Source organism: Haliotis rubra, unplaced genomic scaffold, assembly GCF_003918875.1.
Source record: "Haliotis rubra isolate DU_JTF1 unplaced genomic scaffold, ASM391887v1 Scf403, whole genome shotgun sequence".
In the NCBI taxonomy this organism is placed as follows: Eukaryota; Metazoa; Mollusca; class Gastropoda; order Lepetellida; family Haliotidae; genus Haliotis; species Haliotis rubra.
The window spans coordinates 57,200-77,749 of NW_025767084.1; the positions used below are offsets into that span (position 1 = coordinate 57,200).

The 20,550-nt window shown below is 38.5% G+C and overlaps 1 protein-coding gene across 1 annotated transcript in view; it reads left to right on the top strand.

The window, feature by feature from the left end:
• Positions 1 to 19,104: 19,104 nt before the first annotated feature.
• The window catches only part of LOC124287649 (pyrokinin-1 receptor-like), a 30,755-nt gene continuing 29,309 nt past the window's right edge, over positions 19,105 to 20,550 (top strand). Inside the window, exon 1 of the mRNA XM_046724152.1 lies at positions 19,105 to 19,448. The gene's annotated coding sequence lies outside the window, so the exon portion shown is untranslated. The remainder of the gene's footprint in view (positions 19,449 to 20,550) is intronic.

The window sequence follows — 20,550 nt, forward strand, 5'->3', positions numbered from 1 at the left end:
TCTGTAAGCCCTTATCTATAGAAGAAATATTGAAACCCACCTGCTATCCTTTACGCGCAGGAATTAAGGTTTAGGCATGTCTATCAGTGAATATCATATATAAATAGGGCACTTTGAATTGCATAGTGTACTTGGATGTGACATGACCAAACTATCATGTATGAATACATGCTAACAAGTACATTGCCTATGGGAGGATGTACAGTAAATGACGGCTATAACAAACTCAATGGAACCACAAAGATTAATTTGTTACTGCCGTAATTCGTTATACGCATTTCGATTAAAATATACAGTAAGTGGTTGGTAAAAAACAAATGGTTAGCTATAACCCTCAGTTTGTTATAAGCGTGTTTGTGAGTCGACCCCTATGTTGCCGATACCATTTTCCCAGTTATTCAAAGTTTTATCAAATTCCATGCCGAAACAATGTGATATTCAGATTTGAGAAATTATACTTGTTTAGCTCATCTCAGTAATGAGCCTGTAAACAGAAAACAGGATCATGCTGAATACAATACTTGTCTTCTAAAAGGCATTTTCTATTTCCATCGGGGATAAACGTATCGATAGAAAATAAATACATTATTATGTTGATGTTAAGCTATTTCACTCTCGTTACTTTCTGTTCTGTAAGCCCTTATCTATAGAAGAAATATTGAAACCCACCTGCTATCCTTTGTCTGGTTGTATTCGACCCAGACGCAATGCAATAACCTCTGCTTATCTCGGTTTTCAAATGGTGCTTCTCGCTGCAATATATCCTTACCGTAAGGATGTAAAATGACATTGTTGGAATGAAGGTCTTATCGTGGTTGGGATAGCGGGTTAGCTCTGAACCTATATGGGTCAAAGAATATTGTCCAATGTGTTCAACATTAAGGGTTAATTCAGCCGATTTAGTGTGTCAATACACATTGCCATTTAGAAAGGGGTCGAATGTAAAAAATGTTATATTTGGGGGTACTATTTCTTAATAAAGTATAGGTTCTAGTATTTTAAGCGGTTTGAGTCTCACCCAGGAATCCAACCCATTACTGTTGTTCAGTAATCCTCTTTCATTTTCCATGAGCTGAATCACTAAACGTATACAGCATCAATCAACAGTGCCTCTAGAAATAGCCCGTCCTTCCATGTCCATGGAACTACCACACACAAAACGAACACTTAAACCCAGATGCAGAACGGCATAGGTAATAGCCGACATGATAGCTATGACAGACAGGAGATAGCTACAGTGTAACAGATGATCAAGATTTGTACATTGATATTTCGTTTAGTAGTGCCATTAAGCATCATGAATATGTATGACAGTGCTGCGTGCTTTGATGGTAGGCCCGGGGCGATGTCTGCAGTGCCTCATATACATCTAAGTGCTGAGTACACAAAACAACACGAGTTCATAAACAAGACATTTACATCTGTATATTTCCCATGTGTACTTCAGGATTAATTCAAACATTTGTTCACATTATCTCAAACGGCTCAGTTTAATCCCTTCATTTGTTGCGTGTTTGCGCTTGGTCTCACATTGGGATATTTGTTTTCCATTTTGAATGAGGTTAGGTTGTTGAGCGTAAGATTATATTGATTATAATTGTGCCCTGCTACTAAAGGCAATTGATTCTATCGGGATAGACAATACAGGCGCATCTTTCAATGTCACTAGAACAGCCAAAAGAACATGTTATTGCGTCAACAATGGTAATCCTGTATTTGTTACGTGAACAAAATAAAGCTTTAGGCGTTTGTATCAGTGGATATATAATGTTAACCGGGCATTTTGAATGGCACAGGTTAAAGAAATTCCAGACATCTCAGTCGCCTCCCTTTAATAATTCAATGATGGTTCAGAATCTTCTTATTAATATTCTTCCCGATTCAGGCCCTTATTTTATCAGCTCCACAGCCGTAACATTGATCAAAGTGTGATCATTCATTTACGAAGATATTGCCCTGGGTGCAACGTGTTTTCATCATTTCTTTGTGAGAATACAAAATCGCCTCAACAAAAGATAGGTGCCGCCTCTGTATCTATTTCAGAATTTCAGAAATGCAATGTGTGTCTGAGTACTTGTCTATGGGTGTGATGAACATGTTGAAAATAGCATCAATGTCACTCTATAAAGCCAGTATCAAGGTTTTCATTGTCTGTAACCGCAGCATCATAACCAAATTAGAGATATCTTTTCACAGCCTGTCTGATGCAATTATCGTGGAATATTATAATAGCTGTGGGTACAAACAGTTAATCTTTCTTCCCTTGTATGGCCTTCAAATTCAGTTCTGACTAGATCTATATTTGAAACTTCATCTCGAACTGAGATATGCCCCCTGTGTTACTATGTTTGGTGTTCATTGGTGGTGCCCTGGCTTTACAGACACACAACGTATAAGTAATGGGAATCATATACTGTGACTATATTTTGGAGCCAGCCTAGTCTCTTCTATATGCCTTTGTATGAGCTAACAAATTCAGATTAGTATAACCCACAACAACCGATGCATACAACTGAATAAAACTGAAAAACTGGAATGTCAACTCTCAAATGCATGTGTAGTGATAACTGTCGGTGAGACAGAATTACCATTGGTGTACTCGTCAATGAGAAACAGTATCTTTGCTAAAATGACTGCGTATATTTTCCCTTTGCATCAAACAATTTAGCCATGTCACGATCGAAGGGATTTGGATCTGAAGACAGAGACTAATAGAAGCATTAAAACCAACCTATAAGATATGGAAAGAACAACGATATTCTGAAAGCTGTTTTGTGTACGCGTCCGTCTATATCATCGGTATGGTTCTATGAAACATTATCCAATAGTGAAGCTGCCCGGAAACTTTTGTTTGCGAAAAGATGAACGTACAACCCCACTGTTGCCAACCGAGACGAACAATAGTAAAAGCAATTGCAAGTCAGTTGACACATATTTACGCAAGGAAATTTGAACTTTGGGTTTGCATGTAAGGAGCCACCACATTAAAAAGCCAGGCTTATCAAATACTCGGAAACAAGTTTTAAGATCTGGTGCTGTATCTGCTTATCAACCCATCTCCTTTCGCCAATGTTGAAGTATCAATTGTCGATGATTATACCAGCTCCCTTTTGACCTAGTAGCGGAAACTCAATAGTGCCTACAAATGACCCTTCTCTTGCACTTGAATCAGTGACGCAGTAATTTGCAAAGACTGTGTTTGGCTGCAGAGTTCAGATAGGGAAAATTTCAGTCTCCGACAGTGTCTAACACAAATACAGGCGCCCGCCCTTTCTGGACTCATTGACATTAATTTAAACTGTTCATGATGATTTCGGCTTTGCCAGACGGGAAGCTGCCCACCCACTCTCCACGGAATCCCGAATATCATCTAATCGTTTGGTCTGAGTCTCACTGGCTCTCTGGTGATTAGGTGCCTGACTTTGAGGGTGTGGGTTCGAATCCCGGGTGAGACTCAACCAACAAAAGTACTAGAGCTGTCGTTTACCGAGAAGGTGTAATCCTAATTATAACATGTGTTTAATTCGACCACTTTCTTAATGGCATTGTCTGCTTGCCAAATGCAGTATTACACCTTCCAGTGTAGTAGCCTCTAATTCTCTCTAATTAGACCCCCCAAACCCAAATGCCAACACTCAAGTTTTGCAGCCTCAGTCCGAGAGTTAAACATAATTAGGAGACAACTTTGGTTCCAGCTATACCTGACCCTGAGCGGTTCATGATCACTCTGCAAATATTGGATATAAGTGGGTAATCGTGCCTCGAAAATAGGAACTGTGGCATCAGTGGTCATACGTACAGATACATCGGTAAATGTTGTGTATATTAATTTGCTATCCTAATGATCTCGCTTAACAGAACACAATCAAAGAAGGTTGCAATACTAAACATGTTGAAAGCAGTTCCGTTATTTGAGCTTGTGATTTTTGTTGAACTAGATTCCAGCAAGGAAGTGTTCGTTTCATGTACCAGGAACGACCTAAATTATATTGGTATATGTTTACCACTTTGGTGCTTGTGGTCCTAGGCTCGCAATCATGATATGTCAGTGAAGCCTGGTACGGTTAAGGTTGCAAGACCTCACAACAAACTGCTGCCCCTTCGTAAGCTAGACCTTGCCCTACTTCATGGGAAGCCATATAAAATATACATATATACTTTCTAATACTTGATTTCATCAATAATTGCAATAGTTGCAATGATATCTGATTTCCCTGAACTTAATATGTGCCATCTTAACTGGATTCAAAACGTGCTGATCTTAACTGGATTCAAATGCCATTACCTATTCAAAACTGGTTGTAATGTCTTCATGCGCGCCTGTGTGTGTTTGAGTGTGTGTATTCAAAGCAACAGGAATGACTATATTTGCCAATTCGCAGTCCTACAAGTTCTTTTTGCAGCCTAAACCACAAATGGTATTGTCAGTCACATTCCTTGCTCCAGCGAACATCCACATGCAACTCGTTATCAGACTGAGAATGGTTTCTGTATCAACAGCTCTGGTCATTCCCCAGCCAAGCGACCTTTACATAAACTGCACAGGCTCTGCCGGGTCTTACTGTAGGCAGATTAATCCTCAGCAGACGGATGACAGCGGTATTCAATATTACCGGCCAGAATTTTGACAATTCAATTATGACTCGTTTGCATCCTTATACATGACTTGACTAGGTGACAGAAACGTCGTATTTGTTGACGAAGTTGCAGAAGAGACGACTGTTGATAATGTGGTTATCTGGAAAATCTAGACGCTATCCTGATCAACAGGTCAAATATTGCTGCATGTGATGGACATAGTAAATGGAACATACGAAGTATATAGGTATATGAGCGAAGTATGGTTGGGATATTTCTCGCGTGCTCCATTATCCTGACAGTCAAAGGTATTTACCTGACATGTAATAAAGGGGAAATATTCATGTACAAATGGTTTGATTACCCCTGCAATCGTGTGTGGGTGTTTAGATGGTAGGAGAGAAAAGTTGTGGAGGATACAGAAGGGGACAGAGATGCAAACTGGAGAGAATTTAGAGATGGGAGGTGATGAGAGACAAAAACCGACATAGAGAGTTGGACATACAATCGACATACAAGCTTGGTATGATGTGGGTCCTGGGAGAGTGTCGGGGATATGAGAGGAGATCATATGGGGAGCACGGAACAGGAGAGAGGGTGATAAAAGGAGAGAGGAGCAATTGAATCGAATAAACGACACATACAGAGGAAATACTGGAACAGGTTGATAAAGAGTGAGAATTACAGGCAAGACGAGATGAGAGACGGGTACATCTACACTGAAACGTAAAATAGGCTCACCGTCAACGAAATGGACTGAGCCTGAAATCGATGTTTAACTCCTAATCATCCTCATCATTCGTGTCGTGACATGAAAAACATGTTATTGATAGGGTGCTCTTTGTACATCGTTTTAATGATCACAGTCAAGACATCAACACTATAAACGTACGTATCTACTCAAGACAGCAACACTCGTTATCAACAGAAATTCGATATGCTCCACTTTCCTAAAATACATGTTTACAAACCAAGGAGTTCATGCTCTTTGAAGAACTCCATGGAAATCTGCCAAAATCCAAGCAGATATCAATCAAACATCATGGCAACGCATGTCAAGTAAACATCAACCAAGTGTTATTTGCAGGTTTAACCTAGGAGATAGTGTTTACTGTACACACAATTGAAGTGTTATGATCAAATATAATCTGGCCTACATGTCAATACAGCACTGTTTTATACTCTAATAAAGAAGCCAACGCCTTGCTTTTTTTATTGGTTCCCAAGATTAAAATATTACAGATATACAAAACCGTATTACATACGGCTTAAAGTAATATGGCTACATGATGTACAGGTGAGATATTATGTATTAATATTTTTATAAACATGCATAATTCATTAAATAGGTAATGTATAGATAATGTCAGGTACAAATCAATACAGTTTGAGTCATCTAAGTACTGGGGAGAGAAGGCTCCATTTATGATGGAAATTATTTATTTATTATTTTTTGTTGATATATGATTTTCCACAAAGAATATTTCTTTCAGAGTTTTTATATATAAAGTTAGATTTGGAAGCATATTTTTAATACTGCATAAGTGAATATGTCTCTTCGCAGCAATAATTATGTGATTTAGTAGTCTATTTTCACGTTGAGTACCAAACCAAATCATGTTTTTGATAATTTCAATGAATGTGGATAAAAATTGTTAAGCCAAATTTGTAGGTTTATCCAAAAGGTTTGAGTCTCCTGACATTCCCAGTACACGTGACACACACTCTCACTTACATCTTTGCAAAAACAACACAAACTGTTGTCAACTTTTTTCATTTTGACCAATTCCTTTTTGTGTGTAAATAATGCCTTGTAGAAAAATATATTGAAAGTCTATAAGCTTTGTATCTTGCATTCCCCTTTCTATATACTGTAAATATATTTTTCCAATCAAAGTCAGTTTCAGGAAATAAAAGTTGCCATTTATTACAAATGTTTGGATATTTATCAATTCAAATAAGTTTATCATAAATAATTCTGCAGCCTTTTGATGCTTTTACTAAATTTATCTGGCATTGGTTAACATTCAAATTACTGACTGGAATAGAGAGACTTTAAAGTATGTTTCCAAGATTCAGGTGATATGTTCAGTAAATATCTGAAATCTTAAAAAGTACCTTTGATATGATACTTTTCTTTTAAAGATTCTATTGATAGTAATCCATTCTCATCACATATATCCCTAATATTCATAATCTTTTTCTCTGCCCAATTCTTTATGAAATATGTAGAGTTTTTGAAGTTGTGATTGAACCATAGTGGTTGGGATGGAATTTCATTAATGTTATTTGGGTCAACATAATGTTGTTTGGGAAATAGTTTCCATGTTTTAACACATCATGCCAAAAAGGGTTTTCAATCTCAATAAAAGTTTCAGAATTTGCTCAAAAATTAAATATATCTTTGAAAGGTATATTGCATGGATTTTTATTTTCACATTTTTTAAAATAAAATCTTAAGGTGGATAATTTCAAAGCATCAATAAATCTACTTGTATCAATCATTCTCAATCCTCCTTCTTCATATTTATTTTTTATTACACTCCTCTTTATTTTATCATTTTTATCATTTTAATGAATTTAAAAAATAGTTTTTCAAGCGAAGTAATAAATTCTGCTGGTGGTTGGGCAAAGAATTGAAAATATGAACTAGTTTGGAGATTGCTAGGGTTTTTATTACTGTTATTTTACCAATAAGTGTTAAATGTCTTTTTCTCAAAGATGCTAAGAGTCTATTAATTTCTTCCAGTCTCTTTCTGGTGTTGATTAGCCATAGGTTTTCAAGATCTGGTGTAAATTTAATACCTAGTACATCAAATTCACCAGTTACCCATTCAATTTTCAGGTCATTACATATTTTATCAGTAGATTTAGCTTTTGATCCAATCCAGATTGCTTTTGATTTATCTAAATTTATTTTCAAACCTGACATTTTATAAAATGCATTAATTGTGTCGATAGCAAGATATAAACTGTCCTCAGTTCCATCAAGAAATAGTTCAGTATCATCAGCGTATTGATCCAGTTTATATTCCTTATCATTGATGATGACAATACAACAATTTAATGTTTTCATTGTTTCTTAACCGAAACAACATAACATTTAGTTCCTGGAAATTATATCTGTATGGCTTATCTCTGTAATTAGGCTGTAAACAAGACACAGGAATGCTGAATATAATAATTCTCTACATCAAATGTAAAGACATTTTCTATTTTCAACAGGGATAAACGTGCCGATAGAAAATAAATAGATTACATATTATGTTCATTTTAAGCTATTTCACTCTCGTAAATTTCTGATCTGTAAGCGCTTATCTATAAAAGCTTATCTCGGTTATCAAACGGTGCTTCTCGCTGCAATATATTCTTACCGTACGGATGTACAATGACATTGTCTGAATGGAGGTCTTATCCTGATTAAGATGTCGGGTTAGCTCTGAACATTTATGGATGGTGGAATATTGTACAATTAATATTAAGGGTTTATTCATCCGAACCTGTGTACCAGGTTGACTTTGGGTTTGACTCCCATCCGGGAATCCGACCTACACTCTCAGATTGAGGTACCAAATCGCCAGCAGGCTAAGTCAGCAATACCTAAACTACTCAGCAACCGCGGGTTCCACCAAAATGTTAGTATAACAACTAGTGATCTAGACCACGTACATTATGTACCCCCTCTGACAGGTGTAAATTGGCACGGATCAAAAGACCGAAACTATTAATACAATACCTTTCAGAAAGTAGTCGAATGTAATATTCGAAATACGGCCCTGAGATCCAATTCAGACTAGATCTAGATTTCAAACTCCATCTCGAACTGAGACATGTCCTCTGTGTTACCATGTTTGGTTAGTAAGTTGACACACATTTCCGCCAGGACAAATGAACTCGAAAGCATGTTTTTAGATGTGGTGCTATATCTTTCTCAAATGATGAAGCATAAATTGTCCTGATGATACCGGCTAATAGAACGCCATCAAAGAAAGTAGCAATATTGAACATGTTGAAGGCAGATGCGTATACCAGCTTCCTTATAACTGGAAGCGGCAACTTAATAGTCTAAAGGAATGATCCCTCTCTTGCACCTAAGTCATTGACGCAGTAATTTGTAAAAACTGTGTTTGGCTGCAGCGTACAGGAAAATTGTCTCCGGACAGTGTCCATCACTGATATAGGCGCCTGCCCTTTCTGGACTCATTGATATTAATTTACACTGTTCGTGATAATTTTCGGCTTTGACAGTGAGGAGGCTGCCAACCCCCTCTCCACGGGATCCCGAATATCATCCAATCTTTCAATCTGAAAATCGTTAGCTCACCTCTGAATCAGGTCAGAATTCAGTCCACAAAGGCAGAATGTCGGTCATAGGCGAAAACACAAAGAACATATTTGAAAGGCCATGACAGGGTGCATTGTTAAAAAATAGAAAATATATTGTAAGCAAAGACATTTTAACTCACACTCATTCTTATTTACTTTACATATATAGTATTATTTGCTCCAAGCATTCGGGTATTCGCGAATACTTCTAAAGAGACCTCCCAAACCCTAGTACAAACACTCAAGTTGTAGGAGACAACCGATTCCAGTTATACCAGACCCTCAGCGGTTCATGATCACCCCTGCCCGTGTTTTATACTGTACTGTCTTCTTTAATTGGAATGTTTTAACTTTGCTCGCTAGTTTTATATTCACATCGGTGATTCTCTAGTATTTTTACTGTCCATCCGACGTAAAAATACTAAAGAATCACAGCTTTTAATCCTCCAAATGTTTTCATTTTTTATTGTATAAACTGTTTTCGTCACGGTATGGCTAAGATATTGCCGATGTGACGTTAAATATTAACTCACTCACTCACTCATGATCACCTCTAGCATGTGATGTCTCGAGGAAACTGACCACTGTGCAAGTATTGGATATAAATGGGCAATCATACCGGAAATATAGGAACAGTGGCATCGGTGGTCATACATACAGATACATCCGATTATTGGTAAATCTTGTGCATATTGATTTGCTACCTTAATGATATCGGCTAACAGAACACAATCAAAGAAGGTAGCAATATTGAACATGCTGAAGACATTTCAGCTTGTAATTTCTGTTCAACATGATTCCAGGCCAGGAAGTGTTACGTTCATGTGTCAGGAGCGACCTAAATTATACTGGCATATGTTTACCAATTTGGTGCTGTGGCCCGGGGCTCGTGATCATGATATGTCAGTGGATACTGGGACAGTTATGGGATAAAGCCCTCACATCCAACTGCTGCTTCGTGGTAAGCTAGAATTTGCCCAACTTCACGGGAAGACATGTAAAGAAGTGCATGCACTTTCCAGTACTTAGTTTCATAAGTTGATTCAAATGACTTCTGTGACCTACATTTTAATGTTTTCCGATCATAACTGGACTCGAAACGTGTCATTACTGGTTGTAATGTGTGTGTTTGTGTGTATGTATTGTAAGCAATAGAAGTGGCTGCGTTTGCAAAGTCGCAGTCCTACAAGTTCTGTCAGCAGCCTAAACCACAAATGGTATTGCCAGTCACGTTCCTTGCTCCAGCGAAATTCCACATGCAGCTGGTAATCAGACTGACCATGTTTTCTGTTTCAACAGTTGCTGTATCAACAGTTCTGGTTATTCCCCAACTAAGCAACCTTTACATAAACTGCACAGGCTTTGCCGGCTCTTTCTGTAGGCAGATTAATCTTCAACAGACGGATGACAGCGGTATTCAATATTACCGGCCAGAATTTTGACAATTCAATTATCGCTCGTTTGCATCCTTATACATGACTTGACTAGGTGACAGAAACGTCGTATTTGTTGACGAAGTCGCAGCAGAGACGACTGGTGATAATGCAGTTATCTAAAAATCTAGACGCTATCCTGATCAACAGGTCAAATATTGCCGCAAGTGATGGGAAGAGTAAATGGAACATACGAAGTATATAGGTATATTATGTCAAATGTATCGGTGTGTAGCAAAGTGGAAGGAGAGTACTGAAAGGTTTCAAAGGTCTGCTCCAGAAAGGAGCACTACCACCAAGTTCAGTTGAAGCCAACATTTTTACCATGGAAACACATAAATATACATTTTATTCAGAAATCCAAAACTAGCAAAAGGCACCGCAGTTCACCACTAGACCTACCTATGCATGAAATGTGGTGATGAAACAATCAACAGTTTTTAAGCTCTGCTCCGGAAAAAAGCACTAGCACCAATTTCACTCAAAGTGAAACTTGTTGCCATGGAAACGCCAAAAATATTTTATTCAGAAATCCAAGACTACCAAAAGGCACCATTAGACCACCAGATCTATCTATGTGCCAAGTTTAGTGAAGAAATATTGCATGGTTTTAGAGTTCTGCTCCGGAATATAGCACTACCACCAATTTCAGTCTAAGTCCAACTTGTGACCATGGAAACGCAAAACATATTTTATTCAGAAATCCAAAACTACCAAAAGACACCAGTAGACCACCAGATCTATCTATGTGCCAAGTTTGGTGAAGAAATATTGAACGGTTTTAAAGTTAATATGCTCCAGAAAAGACAACTAACTGTGCACGGACGCACGGACGAATGGACGGACGTACGGAGTCCATTTTAATACCCCCGCAAAACGCGTTGCGGGGGATAATTATTCACATACGGGTGATTGGATTACGCCTACAATCGTGAGTAGGTGTTTCGTGGGCAAGAGGCAAAAGGGACTTGTGGAGTGTATAGGGGAGATATATGCAAACTGGAGATGAAACGTGATAAGAGAAACAATCGATAAAGAGAGACAGACACAGAGAAACCACGGACCGGGAACTTAACGGGAGACGAGTAGCGAAATATATGCCATATAGAGAGGAAATAGTCGAGCAGGTTGATGTACAGTGAGAAATACAGGCAAGACGAGATGAGAGAAGGGGTACATCTATAGTAAAACGTAACGTGAATGAAATAGGATCACTGTCAACGAAATAGCCTGGGCCTGAAGCCGACGTTTAATTCCTGATCATCCTAATCATTCGTATCATGATTCGAAAACATGTTATTGAGATGTTGCAATACGAATATCATTTGAGCGATCTTATAAACAAGTCCGTAGTTTCACACTCTAGACATCAACACTCGTTATCAGCAGATATTCGATATGCTCCACTTTCCTAAAATACTTGTTTTCAAACCAAGGAGTTCATTCACTTTGAAGAACACCATGGAAACTTGCCAAAAACTAAGCTGATATCAATCAAACATCATGGCAACGCATGTCAAAAAAACATCGCCCAAATGCTATTTGCAGGTTTAACCTAGAAGATAGTGTTTACCGTGCACACAATTGATGTGATATGATCAAATATAATCTGGCAGCTCCCCTACATATCAATACAACACTGTTTTATACTCTAATAAAGAAGCCAACACCTTGCTCACACTCTCTGCTCAGCCTCTTATTACTTCCTCCCCTGGTGATGCACGTGAAGACGATGTCGTCGAGATCAGTGGAGAGAGAAATTGGACCTGATGATAGAAAGAACACTATTTATGGCGTCAGACGCTATGCTTGTCTGGCATTCATGAATGGATGTGCAACTGATAGCTGAAAGCATTGTGAGAATTCATGTTGTCTCGAACGGTTTAGGGACAGAGATGTGGATTAATCCAGTGTTCGACACATCCATGTTCTTACCCACTAACCATGACATCAGAAATGACACCTAAAACATCGGAAAAGTTATGTAAAATAGATTTTATGCATAAAGTTGCAAAAAGGAAACACCCTACCTGTATCTATAGGCATTTTCCTTGCATCACTGTTTAATTAGTTTTGTGTTTGACGTATCAGTTTTTAAGTCATAGGACTGTAAATTTTGAGTAAACATATACTCTATCTGTATTTCGATAAGTGATAGATGCAGCAATTTGTTTAGTTGTTTTCAAAATCAACTGTCCATTTTCAGTCAGTTAAGTTTGCCTTCATATTTGATCACCGTCGTCAAAACTGGACCTTAGTTGGTAAATGGCTTGTCTGGTCAGGGTAGGCTGATTCGTTGTTCACAGACATCTGTCATAATTTTGATATGCGGTGCGATACCTGCTTATCAACCCATCTCTTTTCTCAAATGATGAACTAGAAGCGTAACTCAATTGTCCTTAGAAATGACCCCTCTCTTGCACTTTACCCAGTCACGCAGTCGTTCGCAAAGACTGTGTTTGGCAGCAGAGTACAGGTAGGGAAAATTGCCGTCTCAGACAGTGGTCATTACTAGCATAGGCGCAAGACCTTTCTGGACTCATTAATTGATATCAATTTAAACTGTTCCTGAAGATTTCCGCTTTACCATTTGCTAGGCTGCCGACCCCCTCTCCAAAGAATCCCGAATACCATCTAATCTTTCATTCTGAGGACCGTTTACTCCCCTCCGAATCTTGGATATCACCAAACACAAATCAGGACAGAATTCACTATACAAAGGCAGAACGTCCATCATAGATGAAAACCTGAAGAATATAACTCAAAGGTCAGAAAAGGTTGTGAAAAAAAGAAAATATATAATATGTAAAGCATTTTACTCATATTGATACTTTTTAAATACTGCTTGCCACATACAGTGTTATTTGCGCCCATGCTTTTTATTCCCAGTACGCTCTAAATAAACCCCCAAATCCCGAGTACCAACACTCAAGTTTGGCAGCCTCAGTCAGACTTGATAGAGTGTAAATCGAATTAGGAGACAACTGATTCTAGTTATACCTGACCCTGAGCATTTCATGATCACCTCTAACATGAGACGGTTCAAGGAAACTGATCACTCTGCAAATATTGGATATAAGTGGGCAATCATGTTGGAAAAATAGGAGCTGTGGCATCAGTGGTCACACATGCAGATACATCCGATCATTGGTAAATGCTGTGCAGATGGATTTGCTGTCCTAATGATCTCGGCTGATATAATATAGTCAAAGAAGATAGCAATATTAAACATGTTGAAGGCAGTTCATGTTCAAGGCCTTAAAGTGTTAGCAATGAAGTGTTAGCAATGACCTAAATTGTACAGGTAGATGTTTACCACTTTGGTGCTTGTAGCCCAAGGTTTTCGATTATGGTGTGACATAGAAGTGAACCGAATAAATGACACATACAGAGAAAATAATGGAGCTGGGTCCCGTCTCATTAAGCTACCATAGCGCTACGACTGTCGTAAGTCTATGCTACATTATAGGAGGTACGATTGCTACGAGAAACGTTACGAGTTCTTAGGCTTACGAGAGGTTTGTCAAACGGTGCCTAGGTTCACATAGAGTGAGAAATACAGGCAAGATGAGATGGAGAAGGGTACATCTACATTGAAACGAAGTTATGCTCACCGTCAACGAAATGGACTGAGCCTGAAACCGATGTTTTACTCCTAATCATCATAATCATTCGTGTCGTGATATGAAAACATGCTATTGAGATTTGCTCTTTGAACATCAACACTCGTTATCAGCAGAAATTCGATATGCTCCATTCTCCTAAAATACTTGTTTACAAAGAAGGAGTTCATGTTCTTTGAAGAACACCATGGAAACCTACCAAAACCTAAGCTATCAATCAAACATCATGGCACCGCATGTCAAGTAAACATCAACCAAATGCGATTTGCAGGTTGAAGCTTGGAGATCGTGTTTACTGTACGCACAAGTACAGTTGAAGTGATATGATCAAATATAATCTGACAGCTTCCCTACATATCAATACAGCACTGTTTTATACTCTAATAAAGAAGCCAACACCTTGCTCACACTCTCTGCTCAGCCTCTTATTACTTCCTCCCATGGTGATGCACGTGAAGACGGTGTCGTCGAGATCAATGGAGAGGGAAATTGGACCTGATGATAGAAAGAACACTATTTATGGCGCCAGACGCTATGCTTGTCAGGAATTTTTTCATCGGACACGTTATGAAAACATGCAGCGGTAATGTGCCTGAGTGCAGGGTTTAACAACAAACCAATATATTGTCCATCCATTGAAATACTAAGCTGAGTAACACATATTGTCAGTTGATTCCCATTTTGACAATATCATTTCCCGAGTTATTAAAAGTTTTATCCGATTCCATACCGCAACAATATAGCATTTAGTTCCTAGAATTATATCTGTATGGGTTATCTCGGTAATAAGGCTGAAAACACGACACAGGAATGCTGAATATACTAATTCCCTATAATAAATGTAATGGCATTTTCTATTTCCATCGTATCAATAGAAAGTAAATACATATTATCTTGATGTTAAGCTATTCCACCCTCGTTACTTTCTGTTCTGTAAGCCCTTATCTATAGAAGAAATATTGAAACCCAGCTGCTATCCTTTGTCTGGTTGTATTCGACCCAGACGCAAAGCAATAACCTGTGCTTATCTCGGTTTTCAACAGTGCTTCTCGCCGCAATATATCCTTACCGTAAGGATGTACAATGACATTGTCGGAATGGAGGTCTTATCCTGATTAAGATGTCGGGTTAGTTCTGAACCTATATGGGTCATGAAATATTGTTCAACATGTTTTCTATTACGGGTTAATTCAGCCGAACCTGTGTTGAACCAGTTGAACACACAATGCCATTTGGAAAGGTTTCGAATGTTACATATGTTATATTTGGGAGTACAGTTTCTCAGTAAAGTATAGGTAGTAGTATTTTGGGTGGCGGTTTGAGTCCCATCAAGGAATCAAACATACACACTCTGATTGAGGTGCCTAATCGCCCGCACACAAACTCAGTAATATAACCTTCTCAGCTGATTGGATTCCACCAAAACTGAAGTGTGAGAACTGGTAATCTAGACCACGTACGTTATGTACCCAGCTGACAAGTGTGAATTTGCACAGCTCAAAAGACCGAGGCTATTAATACAATTCCTTTCAGAAAGTAGCCGAATGTATGTTATTCTCTCAATAAAGTACAAATTCTAATACATTTCAGGGTTGAATCCCATCCGGGATTAGAACCCACACTCTCAAATTGAGGAACCTAATCGCCAGCACACAAAGTCTGCTATCTGAACCTCTCACCATACGCGGCTTCCACAAAATGGAAGGTAGTCCTTTGTAGTACTTTCTGTACCCCTCTTTTAAAGAGTTTGAATTGACAAGACTCGCGTGGCCAAAGCTATGAATACACAATGCCTTTTAGAAAGTGTTCAAATGTAACATATATAAGATATAGGATCCCACTTACTGGGAAAGTGTAATCACATATGTAAAGGTATTTATTCTACTAAAAATGTGTAATCCCAAATATATCATATGTTACAGTTCTTTTAGAAGGTGTAGTGTGGTGTGGACTTTTGTCGGCTGTTTTATGGTGTTACCCTACTGAAATGCCCTGCAGCAGTTTTACCATAATACCCAACCCTCGCGTCTCCCTCCAGCATACTCCCTATCCTACATGCACATACCCAAAAGCAGTAAGTACCACACCTTGTTTTATCTACCCGAAAAGATCCAGGTTAGAATTGGTCTTCAGCAACCCGTGCTTGTCGTAAAAGGCGACTAACGAGATCGAGTTGTCAGGCTCACCGACTTGGTTTACACATATCACCGTATCCCAGTTGTGTAGATCATGTTGTTGATCACTGGATTGTCTAGTCCAGACTCGATTATTTACAGAGCGCCGCCATATAGCTCGAATATCGATTATTTACAGAGCGCCGCCATATGGCTGGAATATTGCCGAGTGCGGCGTTAAACAATAAAGCAGCCAACCAACCTTGTTTTATCCCAGAGTGTTAACCATGGTAACAACAAGTTCCACTTTTAACGTCTTGAAGAATGATGCACCATGGGATCGAATACCGACCGTCTCCGGTAAGTGGGAGCAGAGAAGAATTGCTGGGAGAATCAATTTTACCCTCTTTGATTCCAGAGCCGAATAATAAGATGAAGATAACATGGTTATCGTGTGCGATTTGGAGCATTCTGGGTCATCGAACTAAGTGAGGGACGTTCCTACAGCTTCATCTTATTGCCACTGGTCAACACATTTATCATAGTTTTCGCATATCGCTGCCATATCAGCGCTCATCACTTCTGACCTGAGAATTTCCGTGTTATTTATATTCCACACTGTTATAAACCATCCAATCCTTAATTCAGCAATACTGAATAATAATATCTGTAAATTCAATAATCCGAGGTGAATTTGTAAACTGATACACATCAAGTATATTTCCAAATATAAGAAATGCGAAGGGTATTTACAATCTGGGGTGCATTTTGTGAATGTGCAAATACAGAAACTGCTAGGGGAATTTATAAAATAATGTACATTACGTATGTTTGCAACAACCATAGTGAGTGAATGAGTGAAGATTCATCGTCCCATCGGCAATATTCCAGCTATATCGTGACGAGAATATTCATATATCATCCTAAAGATCAATAAAATTAGCAATTATAGAACCTGTTGATGATGAACAGTAAAAATACTATCACATAATAATATCACAGAGAAGGTAAAACTAGCATGCAATCAAAAAACAATATCATTGAACAACAAAATATTAAAACGGGCTTTGGACCCTAGCTGGATTTATATCATCTATTCAGCCACTGGCGATTGTAGGCAAAGCTAGCCATAATTTAAAATAATAACAATACTACGTTATAAAAATCTGGTAAGTTGATGCAACAACGATAACTGCTAGGGGTAGTTAATTTGTAAATTGATATACATTGCGAATGTTTGCAAAAATAATAACTGCCAAGGGTATTTAATTTGGAAATTGATAGACATTAGTAAAGATATAAAAACATAAGTAAATTGAAAAAATACAACAACTGTGTCCACTATCTGTAAACTGACACACATTATCCCCATAATGACCTTCCTTGGGGATTCATGATAAGAATACAATCTTGTCGTAAAAGGTGACTAATTGTATGGATCGAGTGAACAGACTTGCTGGCTTCGCTCGTGGCATGTCGTAGCATCTTAATTTCCTTATGATCGATGTCCATGATGTCAATTACTGTTTTGTCTGGTTCAGACTCGATTACTTGCAGACCATCTCCACAGAGCTGGCCTGTGGCTGGCATCTGAATATTCCAAATGTTATCAAAATTAGGATGAAAGAGTCCCCCGAAACAGTGAAAATGTAAGTACCAAAGTAAGTGAGTGAGTGACTTACTATACTACCCATAACAAGTTTAGACTCACTTAAAGCACCCACTGTATGTTACGAATATATGTATGGTTACATCAATTTATCCACTAACTTGGGGAACCAACTGCAAATCTTATGCAGATGAATTGCATGAGGATCATGCTTCCAATTGCTGAAAAGCATGTGCAAATATCGTACATGTCAACAGCTGAATTTTGGTGTCAAGTTCTGTTAGGAATTCGTGATTTTTCACTGAGTTTCATCATTCATTGAACTTATGACAATTATGTCAACATTACAAATTTGTTTTACAATACATCAGCTCATGTGTAAACAGTACCTTAAACAGTATGGCATATTTTGCAAAATCTAGTTTAGAACAGCTGACTGAAGTAAGTGGCTACATTTACACTAGTGAGTCTAAACTTTTGATGTGTAGTATATTTGACGGTAATGTTTCAGTCATATCGTGACGAAAACAATTTATACAATAAAGATGAAAAGATTTTGAAGCGTAAAACTTGTCGATGATGGAGAGTAATAATCCTAGAGTATCACAGATATGAATATAAAACTAGCATGTAAAACTAAAACATCTTAATTAAAGAAGACAGTATAATGTAAAACACGGGCTACAGATCGCCAACAACTGAAAGGGCCAAAACAAGATAATGCCATTATAAAATACATCACCATCGAACGATATTTTTCTGTTTATTTCATTTGTAGCCACCATCAAACGTATGGGTATACTTATTCCTTTGTCCTACAGCTTAGTCTTCAGTGTTTCAATCACTGACCAACCAGGGGCGGATCCAGGATTTTGGAGAGGGTGGGTGGGGATTGGAGGGTGCACATATATCATACAGTTCAAGGATTAAGGGGAAATGCTTCTCGGGGATTTTTTATGGGAGAGAGGGGGGTGGGGTGCGGACCCCAGCCCCCTCTGGATCCGCCCCATCTGAGTGCTACTGTCATTATGTTATTCAATCATACATCATACCAAATTCACTTATACAGTCAATTGTGGTAAATGAACACTGTTTTTGAAGCATTTGTGTCGCAAACTCCCCACAGAATTACCAACCCGATATTACAACCAAATACCAATACTATCAATACAATCAGGACTTGCAAAATCAGCGGTTTCAACCGGTAATTAAAGCTTTCAGACATAGTACTACAATAGCTACTTGATTTTCGATATTGTCAACAAGCGATTACAAGCCCAGCATTACGTTCAGCCCACACCCTACCTCTGTCGTCAACTTGCGTCATAATGGACTGCGCTAAGGCGAAGCAGCCACTAGTATCTTGCCTATCAACCATCACTCCGCGTCGGACCTGTCAGCCGATGAACTATCAGAGCGTTAGTGGTGCACCTCATTAGTTCGAGCAATATGGTTGGAGGGGTTAGCGTACCAAGGCTCCACAACACTTTCACAGCACGCTCTCCAGCAAATCCATGAAGCTTATTCAGTTGGAATAGAGTCACCTGTGCGTTAGGAACTGCCAGAAGGACGTATGTTACATGTAGCCCCAGGACTAGGACCGGTGACAATGTGTTGACCTCTTCACGCCTACGGTTTTGCAAGTGCTTTAATGTTAAAAGACAATGTTTAAGTGCAATGTTCGGTCAACTTCAACGTGATGTTGGTTAATGTTCATGGGCCCTAGTTCCCGAATTGGAAATAATCAGGACTACCCATTGGAATGGTATGATGTTTGTGCCTCTTCATAAATTCATTTATACGGTATTCTATTACATACGGTTGATTGCGGTTGGTTGATTGAATAGCGTTCAATCCCGACGGCTTGCGTCATTGCTCATTTCACTGGATTGTCTGGTACAGATCCAGCTGTTTCAATAGCCACTGTCATATAACAGAAGCACACGCATGCTCTTGTAATGAAATTGTGTAGAAAAGGACTTTCTTACTTTGTCGGGAGCAACTGACGTTATTACTAATTTTCGAAGGACTTGACTTTTAAATTTCATCAATATTTTGCCCTCATGCAATATGGAATTTGTTTCAGCAGATATTCCAGGCTGATTATTTTCAAGCGTTTTGAATAATATCGCAAAGACAGGTGAATTATCATGCCTAAAGGTGTCTATATATTCTAATCACATGTTCTAATATATTTTGTGCAGGCAAATTATTCATCTCTTGCAATAATTGATTTAAGCGAGGTGGAATTGCCTTCTGGTTAAAGGCGAGGGCCTCTTTCCATAAAGCGATCTAAGCGTGAAGACGATCGTATAGTTTAACACATATGACAATCACTGCGCTAAGAGAACTTTGTGAAACGAGGCACAAGGCACATTAGCCGAAAGACATCTTAGAGCTACGATGATCGTAATTTACACACGTAACTTACTTTCTCAAACCAAATTTAGCGCTGAATTTGCTTTGAGAAAGTGGTCCCTTGTTTACATTCCCCACATGGACAAAATCAATGACGTCCATTCGTGGTGCAAGCAGTTGTGATAAGACTGCGATGATGCTTCAGAAAGTGTTCACCCACACGCACTCAGCTCATTAAGATTAAACTCTTATACTCGGAAACGAAATTTGTAAGTGACTTCGTGAGTGAAAAATGTTGTCTGCCTTGGTCATCAATTATTCCGATACATTAGGAAAAGCGAACACTGTGAAAAATCTGGAGCAGGATTCTCGCTAATTGTAACGCTTCGAGACATAAGATTTATCCATGCAGTCATTTGTGCTTCAAAACATTACATTTATCTATCCCGGTGTTTGCTGAATGTCCCATTGTACCAGTATCTTATCAATTGCATCTGAAGTCATGGGTT